Source organism: Antechinus flavipes, chromosome 4 (genome assembly GCF_016432865.1).
Source record: "Antechinus flavipes isolate AdamAnt ecotype Samford, QLD, Australia chromosome 4, AdamAnt_v2, whole genome shotgun sequence".
NCBI classification, from domain to species: domain Eukaryota; kingdom Metazoa; phylum Chordata; class Mammalia; order Dasyuromorphia; family Dasyuridae; genus Antechinus; species Antechinus flavipes.
The window spans coordinates 252521360-252534750 of NC_067401.1; the positions used below are offsets into that span (position 1 = coordinate 252521360).

At 34.5% G+C, this 13391-nt stretch overlaps 1 pseudogene; it reads left to right on the top strand.

The window, feature by feature from the left end:
- Window positions 1-700: 700 nt before the first annotated feature.
- LOC127561492 (60S ribosomal protein L36-like) lies at window positions 701-1009 on the top strand (annotated as a pseudogene).
- The last annotated feature ends 12382 nt before the right edge of the window (window positions 1010-13391 follow it).

Below are 13391 nucleotides of genomic sequence, written 5' to 3' on the forward strand. Positions count from 1 at the left end.
CTGTTATTGAACCATACTCAAAATCTTTTAGCATGACGAAAGCTTTGCAGAGCTTTGTTCTGTTGGCATAGTCATGAAGAACTCCAGCACTTTATGATGAGGCATTAGATCTTGTCTTTGTAAAGGTTTCCAAAAATTCACAGAAGGCAAAAATTCAAGAAGGAAGCCATTGAAAAAAATCATGATTTCAAATGTCTATATACAAAACACAAATGAGTAACAAGCAAGATGAACCAGAAATCTTAATATGAAAAGATAAATCTGATACTTATAGGTATCACAGAGACTTGGTAGGATGAGACCTATGACTGAAATAAATCTCTGAAGGTAGGTAATTATCAAAAATAAAAATAATAGCTAGCATTTACATAGCTCTTTAAGGTTTGCAGAGCAATTTACAAATATTATTTTATTCTTACAATAATCTGTGGGGATAGATTCTTAATTGATTATTATTTCCATTTTATACAAACTAAGAAACTGAGTTAGAGAAAATTTAATAATTTGGCCAAGATCATAGAGCTCATAAGTATCTGAAATTGGATTTGAACTCAGAACTTACTAATTCTAAATTCATCATTTTATCTACTCTGCCATATAGCTTGCTTTTATTAAAAGAACCAAGATACATTTTAAAAAGTGGAATTCATGGTCTTCTTTCTGCTGTGGCTGCCATTGGGAATACGATAACCCTACAACCATGGCCATCTGATACCCCAAGGCCATGGGCCTCAACAAGGACCACAAAATTACCAAAAATGTTTTGAAGCCATAATACTATGCCACAGCAGACGCTTTTTCAAAAATACCAAATTTGTGACAGATATGATCATGGAGGTATGTGGGTTTTCCCTTCGTGAGAGGCAGGTCATAGAATTGTTAAAGGTCCCTAAGGATAAGCAAGCCCTTAAATTTATCCAAAAAACAGGGGATACTTACATCCAGGCCAAGAGGAAGACTCAGCAACATTCTAGCTGCCATGAGGAAGGTTGTTGCTAATACAGACTAAACTAGAACTTTCCTACTTCACCCTCTGAGCTAATAAAGATTTGACAAATAGTGGGGAAAAAGTTAGATGCATGCTAAGATTGTATTTTAAGATGGTGCTTTCCATGCACCAGACAACTAAGCACATCTATAAGCTGCAGAGAAAGTGCTAACCTTAATTTATAGTCACTCAGGGATTTCCTATATCAATGAATTTATAAATGCAATTGAGAATGGTGTGGCTGGATAGGAATTCATATTAAAAATGATACATTGTACATGATATCTATCTTCAAATATTTGAAACATTATTCAGAAACAAATAGATTAGCTAGATTTTAAGGCCCTTGCTGACTTAGAGATTATTTGAATCTGGGTTCCTCTAAGAATATCTCTTCCCCAGTAGTTTGTAATCTTAATTTTATGGAACCAAGAGTGTGCTGGCAAGTGTTTGACAATCAGCTCTCTGAAAAGGATAGAGGGGAATGCATGTATGATACATTTCAAAGTTTAATTTGCATAATTAATATTTTCTCCACATCTTCCTTAAATGTAGAAATAAACAAAACAATAAATGACAGACAATCACAGAAGGCAAAATTCAAGAAGAGAGCCATTAATAAAATAATTTTATTGTCCATATTCCCCTCATAATCTCATTGATTACTATAAGTTTGAGTATCATCTCTATGAAAAGGGTTCAAAAATCTATATCTGCTGCCCTAATTTATCCTCAACTCATTATCTTCTCTCACCTCTGATATATAATCAATTGTCATGTCTTTTATTTTTACCTGTATAACATCTCTCCTACAAACACAGGTCCCTCTTCTGACATTACAACTAGCCTGATATGGGGCCTTATCATCTCTCAGCTGAATTAATTATTGTAAACATCTACTGGTTGGTCAACCTATCTCAAATCTCTCCTTATTTCATTCCATTCTCCACTCATCTGTCAAATAATTTTCCTACTGTTAAGTAAGGTCTAGCCATGTCATTTCCTCTGCAACCAGATAAACTCTACTGGCTCTCTATGATCTCCAGGATGAAACATAAAATCTTCTGTTTGGTTTTCAAAGACCTTCATAATCTGCTCTTTTCTAATTTTCCAGACTTTTTAGACCTTACTTACCCTCACATACTTTGACATCCAGAGACATTGGCTTCCTTGTTGTTCCTCAAACAGGACAATCCATCTCCCAACTCTGCATTTTTATTAACTCTCTCATTCTCTTCTTTCTCAGCTCTTTTTAAACATCAGATAAAATTCTTTCTTTCCACACAAACTTTCCCCTATCCCTTTTAATGTTACTGTCTTCCCTCACTGATTATCTTTAATTTATTGATTATATAACTTGTTAGTACATAGTTGTATCTTGTCTCCTCAATCAATCGTAAACTTAAGAAGGTGGGACCTCTCTTTTGTCTTTGCCTTTCTTTCTATCCCCAAAACTTAGCACAATAACCAGGACACAGAGAAGGTATTTAATAAATGTTTATTGACTGATGGACATTTTGTATTTCCTTGTTAGAATATAAACTCCTTGAAAGCAGAGATTGTTTAATTTTTTTCTTTATACTTTAAACACTTGCCACAATTTATTACATTTACTAGATACTTAATAATGTTTGTTGGACTAAAGATATATTTAGTTATTCCTAAAAGATGATCATAGAGGTGAAATCTACCACCACTGGAGGTAGGTTATATTGTTTTGAATAGTTCTAAGTGTTAGAAAGTTTTTCCTTACCTCAAGATTAAATTTTCTTCTTTACATCTCTCTCCCAATTCTTCAAGTTCTAAGCAGAAAACTAATCCTTCTTCCATTTGATAGACCTTCAAATATTTGAAGTCAACAATTATGTCCATTATGAGTGTTGTTTTTCTATGTCTAAGCATCACTAGTTCCTTAAACATAATCTGTATTCCATAAATGCTGAGAGCGATTTGTATATATTTTTATTTTTTCCTTTATTCTTTTACCATTCATCTATCCATTTATTTATTTCTATATATGCAAATGTGAATATCTATATGTGTGTGCTTATATATAAATGTATTATGTGTATATGTATATATATGTGCATACATGTTTTATATATATTATACATACGCATACATAATCAATTATACTTTTCTAGTAATAACTAATTAAAAGAGTGTTGAAATAGTTATTGGAAGAGTTGAGGAGAAAGCATAGTAGCTCTAGACCCTGATAGCATTATCTTCAACTTTTTTTGAAGCTAATCTTAAAGAGGAATAGACAAGATCTGGGAATCTTGATAAGGGATTGCTGTAGATACTAAAGAGTAGAGGAAGGGAAAATAAATTGGAGAACTTCAAACATATAATTCAGACAATGAATTGGATACAAAAGTTATTTTAAAATCATTTCAGGCATCTGAAGAGAGAGTAAAATGATCAGGTTATGAATAACCCTAACTGACCGAATTATCACAGGTCAAAAATAACCTAGTTCTTTGTTTTCTAGATCCCATCCCATTCCCAACTGCATAAGAATTTAATTTGTGTTGAGCAACCAAGTCTTCTTGGCTTAAAGAGGAACATTAGTTGTTGGGGATTTTTTCCTCCAAAATATTTATAGCTTGACTAAGCTAATTTAAAACATAGAGTGAAAATACAGGCCATGGCTTATGGTTTATTTTTTTCCCCTTGATGCAGCTGTAGAATTAGTTGTACATTTCTTGGTGTACAAATATTTTATCAGTAATGTTCTATAAAAAGCAAGACTATGTGGGATGCTCACTGTGTTGAATAATGTACTTGACAAGTTTAGTTTTTTAGTATCTGATTAGAGTATATTTTTTTTTCTTGTAGTCATAAATCCAAATCTTGAAGCATCTGATCACTAAAAAAAATTTGGACCAAGTTAAGGGTGAGAAGTGATATTTAGCAGCATGACCTGGCAAAAGAACCCAAAATTTGTCTTGTAATCCAGGAAAACCTGAATCTTGCCATGGAAGATGGTATTTTCTTTGAGGAAAGTGCATTAAATTGAACACTACATCCTCATTATATTCTAATAAGATGTTTCAAAATTTACCTTATGACCCTTGTGATTTTGGCAATTAATCATCCTAATCTACTCTTAAAAGGCAGTAAAAGTTGATTCTGTTTAATGAAGACAATAAAAGGGGCTTTGAAACTATGTTTATGAAAAAAAAGGGAAGAAGAAATTATGCCTACTCTAAGAAGGGGCAAAGGCTACTGGTATGGTATTGCTAAAAGAAAGAACAACTACTGCATTGTCTTCTGCGTCAAAGGGAATAATTTTTAGACCAAAAAGAAATACAGTTGGTTATTGATTATTGTCCTTCCTTCTTAAAGAGGACCAAAAAGACATCACTATGTTAGAATCAAGTAACCTATGGTTAATCAAAACAATATGGGCTTGAAGTAGATTCTCTAAATCTCTAAATTTGCACATCTCACATTTTTTAAAACTATTTTAATTCTGCTTTGCTTTTAGAGCACTGAACTTTCTCTGATGAGGATTGTGAATGTTAACTCTAGGCATTCACTACATTTGCAAATAACCTTGTTCCACACTACATTCACCATTGTCAGTCTCTCCTAATTCCCAGGCCCTCAGAGAAATTTCCAGTCACTGTCTTTTGCATTGCTTAAACCAATTTTACCAAGCTTATCTCCTTCTGAGGTCTTCAATGATCTCTGGCCACCATTTCTTTATTTTACAAGATGTATGCATTGGTAATTTTTCAGCATTGACAATCGCAAAACCTTTTGTTCCAACTTTTCCCCTCCTTCCCCTCACTCATTCCCCCAGATGGCAGGTTGACCAATACATGTTAAATATGTTAAAGTATAAGTTAAATACAATATATATAACATATCCAAATAATTATTTTGCTCTACAAAAAGAATCAGACTTTGAAATATTGTACTATTAGCTTGTGGAGGAAATTAAAAATGCAGGTGGACAAAGATAGAGGGACTGGGAATTCTATGTAGTAGTTCATAGTCATCTCCCAGAGTTCTCTCACTGAGAGTAGCTGGTTCAATTCATTACTGCTCTTTTGGAAGTGATTTGGTTCATCTCATTGCTGGAAATGGCCATGTCCATCAGAATTGATCATCATTTAGAATTGTTGTTGAAGTATATAATGATCTCCTGGTCCTGCTCATTTCACTCAGCATCAGTTCGTGTAAGTCTCTCCAGGCCTTTCTAAAATCATCCTGTTGGTCATTTCTTACCGAACAATAATATTCCATAATATTCATATACCATAATTTATTCAGCCATTCTCCAATTGATGGGCATCCACTTAGTTTCCAGTTTCTGGTCTGGCCACCATTTCATAGGAATGATGGTTTAGATACATAGTAGAAACACTCGAGAACAGCCATGTGCAAGCTCAGCTTCTATTCACATATTCACATTCTGCCCCTAGCTGACCTCTTGCTGTCTCCCAAATGAACACCAGGTCAAAGAGGAAAGTCCCACAGCTTAAATAGGGTCTATGAGATCATAGGCACAGTCAATCAGAGATGGAGATCCCTCCCATTAATGATGCCATCTCAATGTGGCCAGAGTTCCAGCTGATGAGGCAGTCTCTGTTTACTCACAGAAATCACTTCCAGGGGTCTCAAGCTTGAGTATGATGTTATGTTAGTTCTCATCAAAAGTGTTTGACAATATGGCCAAAAATATCATGCACAGCCTCATTTCACTCCATCGGTGACTGGGAACATCCATTATCCAGAATCTGGGCAAGCACACTGTCAAGAAAACTGACATTAAATATTGATGAATTTCTCCAGGCAACCAAATTTTGACATAATTTTCCATAAGCTCTCATAACCAACAGTATCAAAGACCTTGTTCATATCTACAAACATTGTGTACTGATCTCTTTTCTATTCCTGACATTTCTCCTGGAGTTGTCAGGCAGCAAATAACCATATCAACTGTTCCTCATCCTGACATAAATGGTCAGTGGCTTCAGCATCTATTGATAATGATCTGTTGAGAACACTATGGAAGTGTTCAGCTCATCTCTGTCATTATCATGTCCTTGTCATTAATCAATGTGACTCCGTCAGCACTGAGTAGTTGAGATGTTCTTTGGCCTATAAATAGCCTTCAGGACATCAGATTGTTAATATCAATACAAAACAGAATTTTATCTGCCTTCTTATTGAACCAAGAATCTTGTATCTCTCTAATCTTTGCTTATACTTTATTTTTGATGGAATTAAATGCTGCCTTCTTAGGGATGGATTAATTATGGTAAACCCTATGGAGTTTTTATTTTTTTATTTAGCACCTTCTGAATTTTTCCATCATTTCTATCAAACCAGTCTTGATGTTTGTGAATGTTCTGACTCAAGTAAACAAATGTAATGCTGCACACCAAATCTCTGAAAACTGCCCACTCCTTTTCTGCTCTACTCTTGCCAACTCTGTATTGACTCAATTTACCTTCCAGGTTTGAAGCAAACTATTCCCTCTCAGATAAATGTTCTAGTCTGTTGACATTAATTCTTCTGGTAGTCATTTAGCTGTTGGGCTACTGCTTTTGTTGAATATGAATATTCAGCTGGAAGAGGATAAGACTATGATTAGTTCAGCATTCTTCAGCACATTTCCTTTCTCATTCTCACATTCTCTCTGTCCCTTCCTCTTACTATCACATAATCTACTAAATGTCAATGTTTGATATAAAAGTGCATCCATAAAGTTTTATTGTGGTTAGGTAGTTGGAAGACAGTGTTGGTGATGAGAAGATCATGAGTCTTCAGTAGTAAGTGACCATTACTGTTGCTATTTCCAACTGCTTTCCTCCCAAGTACTCTCTGCCATCTCTGGTAATCACCCAGAATTATAAGCTTATCCTCTTTTAGTATATTGATAATAAGGGTCTCCAGGTTTTTCATAAAATTTTTCTTTGACCTCATTAGGGTTCAACATGTTGGGAGCATAAGTACTGATTATGGTGGTATGGCATTTTCCTGCAAGTAGCAATTGCATTGTCATGAGCCAGCCTATCATTCTTTCCTTTTGGAAGGCATAAAAGCTTGTTGATTAGATTAGTTTTGATCACAAAATCTACATCTGCTTCATTGTGCTCCTTTTCATTGTGGCCACTCCAGAAAAATGTGTATCCAGGTCCAGTTTCTGTAAGCTGACCTTCATTTGTCAGCCTTGTTTCACTCAGGGCTATTATTTGGATACAATACCTGCTGAGTACTCTTACAACAAGAGCTGTTCATCTTTCATGTCTATTGCATTTTGTGTTCTTTATAAACGTGTGCACATTCCATGTACTGATGACAATTGGAATCATATTTGAAAAAGTTTTCGTACATTTTTGTTTTTTGACTGCAGGGTAGGATCCTGCTTATTGCAATAATCAAGCTAGGGTTAAATTAGGTGAAGCAGACAATTTTTAGGTCACCTTTTCCTTCCTCACATCAGGAGGAGAGCAATGAAGTTCTTAAAAAGGCTGCTGAGACATCCAAGATTGAATCCTACTGTTAACTGAGTCCAGTGAGAAGAAGATCCTATGACCTGGGCCATCTGTGTGCGGGACTGTGACTACAGCTCCCAAAATATGCTGCTTCATCACTTTCCTGTCACCCTAGAACTTTGAGATAGGTAAAAATGATAAAATAGTAAGAGTGATGTCCTTTGATTCATGCATAAATTGTGTTTAAGTGAGGTAGAATTGCGCTAAGTCATTGGCCTTCCTCTCTCTACCAGAGTTATCACAGTCCAGTGGCAGAATAAAGTCAAGATGACTGGTGATGGCATGAGATGCAATGGATGACCTTGGCATCATCAGGGTCTGACCAAGAGCCAAACCCTCTTTAGCTCCTGTTTTAGCTGCCTTCATGACTATTGGAACAAATCATTCTCATCTGTCCATTCCACCAAAGGAAGTCTTTATATACTTGGAGTAGACACTCCCCAGGTCACCAATGGATTTTAAAATTCTTTAGCCCATCTGCTGAAGCTTATTCAGTTGTGGCTGCTATGTATGTCAAGCTTCTTGGAGCCATAGGTAAGCATTTGGATCAGGTGTTCACCAAAAGTGGAAAGAAACCCTGAAAGGGTCTCAGCAGCCCTCATACCAGAGGTATTAATCTTCCTTGAATGCACTCTACACAACCACAGTTAAGAGGAAAGAAAAACCCAGGATAAATGAGGAAATAGTAATTAAACTTTGGTCTTCTTTAAATGAGTTCAACCTCCTGCTTTGGAAGAATTGTAATTATTCCTTCCACATCTCAATTTATCCCATGGAATATACCCCATTTCAATACATCATGGGTCAGGATAAGAAATGACTGTAAATAGGAATTTGAGGGGAATTTTGTTGATGCCACAGATGACACACAAAGGCCAGAAAATAATACAGAAAAAGTTTAGGAACTCAGAAATACTTAACTTGAATTTTACAATAAAGTACTGTAAACACTCCATAAAAGAAAAAATTCAAACTTCTTTGGCACAGAGGAAAAGCCAAAAAACTTTACATGGATTCTCCAAATCATGGAGGCACTACACCCTTACCCTCCAATGAGGTGGAAGGAGTATTATCCCATGATATTAAGAATTTGTAACTATGACTATTGAATTTCAGTAATCTTTAAAGAATTTAGGAGAATGAAAGATCTCCCAGGACTAGAAAAAAGTAAAAATTATCACAATTTTCAAGAGGACGACAATGATCTGAGTTTAACTTCAGGTTTTCCTTACTCCTGGTATGATGCTCTTTTCACTAGGTTATCTAGATGCCTCAAAAATAACACTTTAATACCATTTATCCTTTTGATTTTCCACCATGGCACCAATCTATGTGAATTATTGATACTGGTTTGATTGCTTTGGCCCCAAAGTATAATGCATACTAAAGGTAATAAATCCAGAAACTAGGTGTTATCCATCCCAATCACCATCCTCAGCCTCTTGTTGAATGCCAAAATTAAACTTCTTTGCATCCCTGCTTTTTTTCCCATTCTTGTTTAAATTTTGTACTCAAAGAAAACTAACAATATCACAATGTTGAGGTCAAGCATGTTCAACTATGTATTTGGATATGACTGTTTAGTCCAATATAAGCTATAATGGCTCTACTGCAGTTTGGGCACATTTGAACATTTGGGATGGAGGTATCTCTTTTTCTTAATTCCTTAATAGGTGATTTAGAAAATACCTTCATTTCACTGGTCTGACTATGGTAATATCTTCCATTATAGATGGCAAGGTATTTTTATTGGTGTCAGCTGGTACTTTTTTCTAAATCTCCATAAATTTTGATCCCTAAAGAGCTGTCATCTTTGATCAGAATGCAAAAAAAAATTAGTTAATTCCACATCTAAAAACTGTCCCATTGCATGTTGTCCCAAAAAAGAAGATGATGGAGAGAATACAATGAGCTTATCTTCACTGACATCTGTTTTTCTCTTTCCCTTGTGAGTTTTGTATAAAGACTTCTACCATCAGATTTTTCTATTTCAAAGTATTGCCAAAATTTTTTTTACAGAGTTGACTGATTGAATCCACTACAAAATCATACCATAAAACCTCTGTGGGATCTTTATCACTACTTAGGAAACATTTAACTAATCTCTGAACAACTTCCAACATGTTTCCAAACATTTTCCACTATCTTTAATCCCCCAACCCAGCTCTCCCTTTTCACTTGATACATAAGCCCAATTCCTTTTTTACTGAAATTACTCATTATACAAAATGAACTTCTTCAACTAACTTCTTACACTGTAATCATCCTTCTTCCTTTGACCTGTCTTTAAAAAAAAGATAATTGACATTTATCTCATTGCCTCTTACTTCTTTTGGGATTTTGTTCAGTTGATGATCCTTTCTCTTTAGCATCTTCAGACTCTCCAGTGGCTCCTTTTCATTTCTGTTTATACAGGACAAAAGTAAAACTCAACAGTACTTTGCAGATTTTTTAAAGTCACAGGGTGCTTCCTCACAAGCTGATGAGATAAGACTATAAGGTTTTTTTTTTTTCCTCAATAGTATTTTATTTTTCCAAATACATATAAAGTTAGTTTTCAACATTCATTGTTGTAAAACTTTATGTTCCAAATTGCTCTCTCTTCCTCCCCCAAACACTCTTCCAAGACAGCAAAAAAATCTAATATAGGTTAAATATGTACTATCATTTTAAATATATTTCCATAATTGTCATGTTGTGCAGGAAAAAAAGCAAACAAAAATACAAAAAAGAAAAAATAAACAACAAAAATGAAAATAGTATGTTTCAATCACATTTAGATTCCATAGTTCTCTCTCTGGATGTGATTAGCACTTTCCATTCCAATTCTATTGCCTTGAATCACCACATTGTTGAGAAGAGCCAAGTCCATCACAGTTGATAATCACATAATCTTGTTGTTGCTGTGTTCAATGTTCTTCTGGTTCTGCTTACTTCCCTCAGCATCAGTGCATGTAGATCTTTCCAGGCTTTTCTGAATTCAGCCTGCTCATCATTTTTTATAGAAAAGTAATATACCATTATCTTCATATATCATAACTTATTCAGTCATTCTTCAACTGATGCACATCCACTCAATTTTCACTACAAAAAGAGCTATTACCAATATTTTTGCACATTAAATACAAATTTTTTATAATTCTCTCTCCACTATTCCAGACAAGTATGTCCCTTGTTTCTGGCGGTCCCAATAGGTACCTTCCTATCTCTTTTCATTCCATTACCAAATTGCTAGATAAATCCTTTAAGCATTCCTTTACGCATTCTACTTCCTCATCTCATACCCATTCTTCAACCTATTGCAACTTTACTTTAGCTTCCATCACTCCATACTCTTAAATATCACCAGTAATCTGCCCACCATCAATGGGCAAATCTAGTGGTTTCTTCTTTTGGCCTTCTCTTTGACTTCTCTATCACATTTGACACTATTGGCTACCCATCATTCCCCCTTTCATAGATTTTGCTTTATCATTTTCTCTGACAACAACATATTTCTGTTCCTTATTATCTCTCCTAGATTATTGCAAAGACATCTTAACTAGTATCTCTATATTTAGTTTCTCTTCCCCACATCCCAATCTATATTATACACAACAGCCAAATTATCCTACCTAATGTCACTCTCCTATTTAACAACCACCAATAGATCCTCTTTGCCTTTTGGAAAAATTATAAATTCATTTGCTTACCATTTACTATCCCCCCAAAATATGTCTGTCACCTTCCTTTCTAGGCTTATTTTATTCTACTGTTACCAAACAAATAAAAAAAAAAAAAACAAATGTTACATGACTTCCTTTCTTGGTTATACCATAACTCATGCCTAGAATACTTTTGGGCACTTTAAATCTTAATCATCTTTCAGGTAATGATTAAAGTTTTCCCTTCTCATAAAATCTCTCCAACCTTTTAATTCAAAGAAATCCCTCCATCCTTTGAAATCTCAAAGCATTTTGCTCACTTATTGTATACTTTCATAAAATCATGACTTAGAAGGAACTTTGAAGTCCATTTTCTTCAACCAAATGATACCCTTAAAAGATTTCTCTCTATTACACACCTGACAAATAGTCATTCAGGTTTTGCATTTTTGTCTCTGTTTAATGAGGAGGGACATTTATTTATAAACATCTATTTATTCCCCTTTTATTATTATTGCAATCTCTTTAAAGACTGGGAAATATCCATATTTGTATACAGCTACTTATAATCCCTATTTTTATATCTTTTTAAGTTTTCCCAAGTGCTCACCCTGTAACAGTCCTGTGAGTAGCCAGGACAAATATTATTATCTTCATATTAAAGATCAGGAAACTGAGACTTTAAATAGATTGTTTTGTCCAAGTTAGTACAGCTAAGAAGTAACAGAACTTCTATTTTATCCCAAGTCTTCTGATTCCAAATTCTACCATATTATCATCACACCATTGAGTGTAAAGCTTTATGACAGTGGAAATTCAGTAATATTTGTTGTGTTTTTGTCTTTCTTCTCCCTCACTCCATTGGGGGGAAAAAGAAAAGAAAAATAAATGTCCAGTAATAAACATGTATAATGAAGGAAAATAAGTTCTCTCAGTGGTTATATATTTTAAAATCTATCTATCTATCTATCTATCTATCTATATATATATATATAAAATACATATAAAATATAAATATAATATCCACCTATGTGTGTATGAATGTATATATGTGTATGTATATTTATCTGTGTTTATATATATATGTATACACATAAACATATATACATATACATATGTGTGTGTGTGTGTGTGTGTGTGTGTGTGTGTGTGTGTGTGTGTATCTTATTCTGAATGAGCTATGTGCTATAGTGAATAGAGAGCTAGAATTGGAATCAGGAAGCCCTAAGTTTGAATGTGACCTCAGATACTTACAAGCTGTGTGACTCTAGGCAAGTCACGTAATCTCTATTTTGCTTTAATACACTCACTGAAGAAGGAAATGGCAAATGATATTCCAGTATCATTGCCAAGAAAACCCCATGGACAGTATTGAGCTCTATGATCCACAGGATCACAGAATCTAACATGACTTAATGACTGAACAACAAAATTTGTCATTTCTATAATGAATAATACATTTTATCATCAGTACCCTGAAATCATGTACAGTTATTGTATTGATCATATTCTTTAGATTTCTGTTATTTTTTTTAAATAAAGAGTTAAGAGAAAGAGAGCTACAGATGTGAAAATTGCTTGCATTTTCAGATAAGGCTACTATATTATTAGTTCTGCTGTTTTATTTTGTCACTAGAAATATGGAATAGAAGTGATCTACAAATGTTTGTAATATTAAAAAAATTCACATTGGTAAAAATTTACAAAAATATTTCCTGGATAGAATTTATTGAATTTTTAAATAGAAAACTTCCCCACGTACTACATTATCATCCTTCTTTATATGCATAAAGACTAGGGATGGGGAGAGAAGCAAGAGTGTTATTGCATCAGTGGATATTGTCAAAGCAATAAAATGGCTTGCAAATTGGAGTTTCTGGAGGAATGTCTGAGAATAAGGAGGTTTCACCCATACAAGTGGGATGACTTTCTCTTCCATTTTTTGTCTCAACTACTCTAACCACTGGCAAAGTGATCACTGGCTTTCTAATGATATGCTAAGCTGTGATCCGTGATGCAGAGTAGACAAGCAGAATCCACTCTGGAACAAAGCTATTGCACTGAGATATAAGTGTAGAGCATTTAGAAATCAGTCACCATGTAAAATGCTGCAGGTGATGATTCACCAAGACAGAGTGAAGGAGAACAAACAGAATTAGTGGCCAATGTTCCCAGAGAAACTCACTGGGTCCTAACACGCAGATCTTATTAGGCTACATCACACAGGCCAAGGGCCAGGAAACT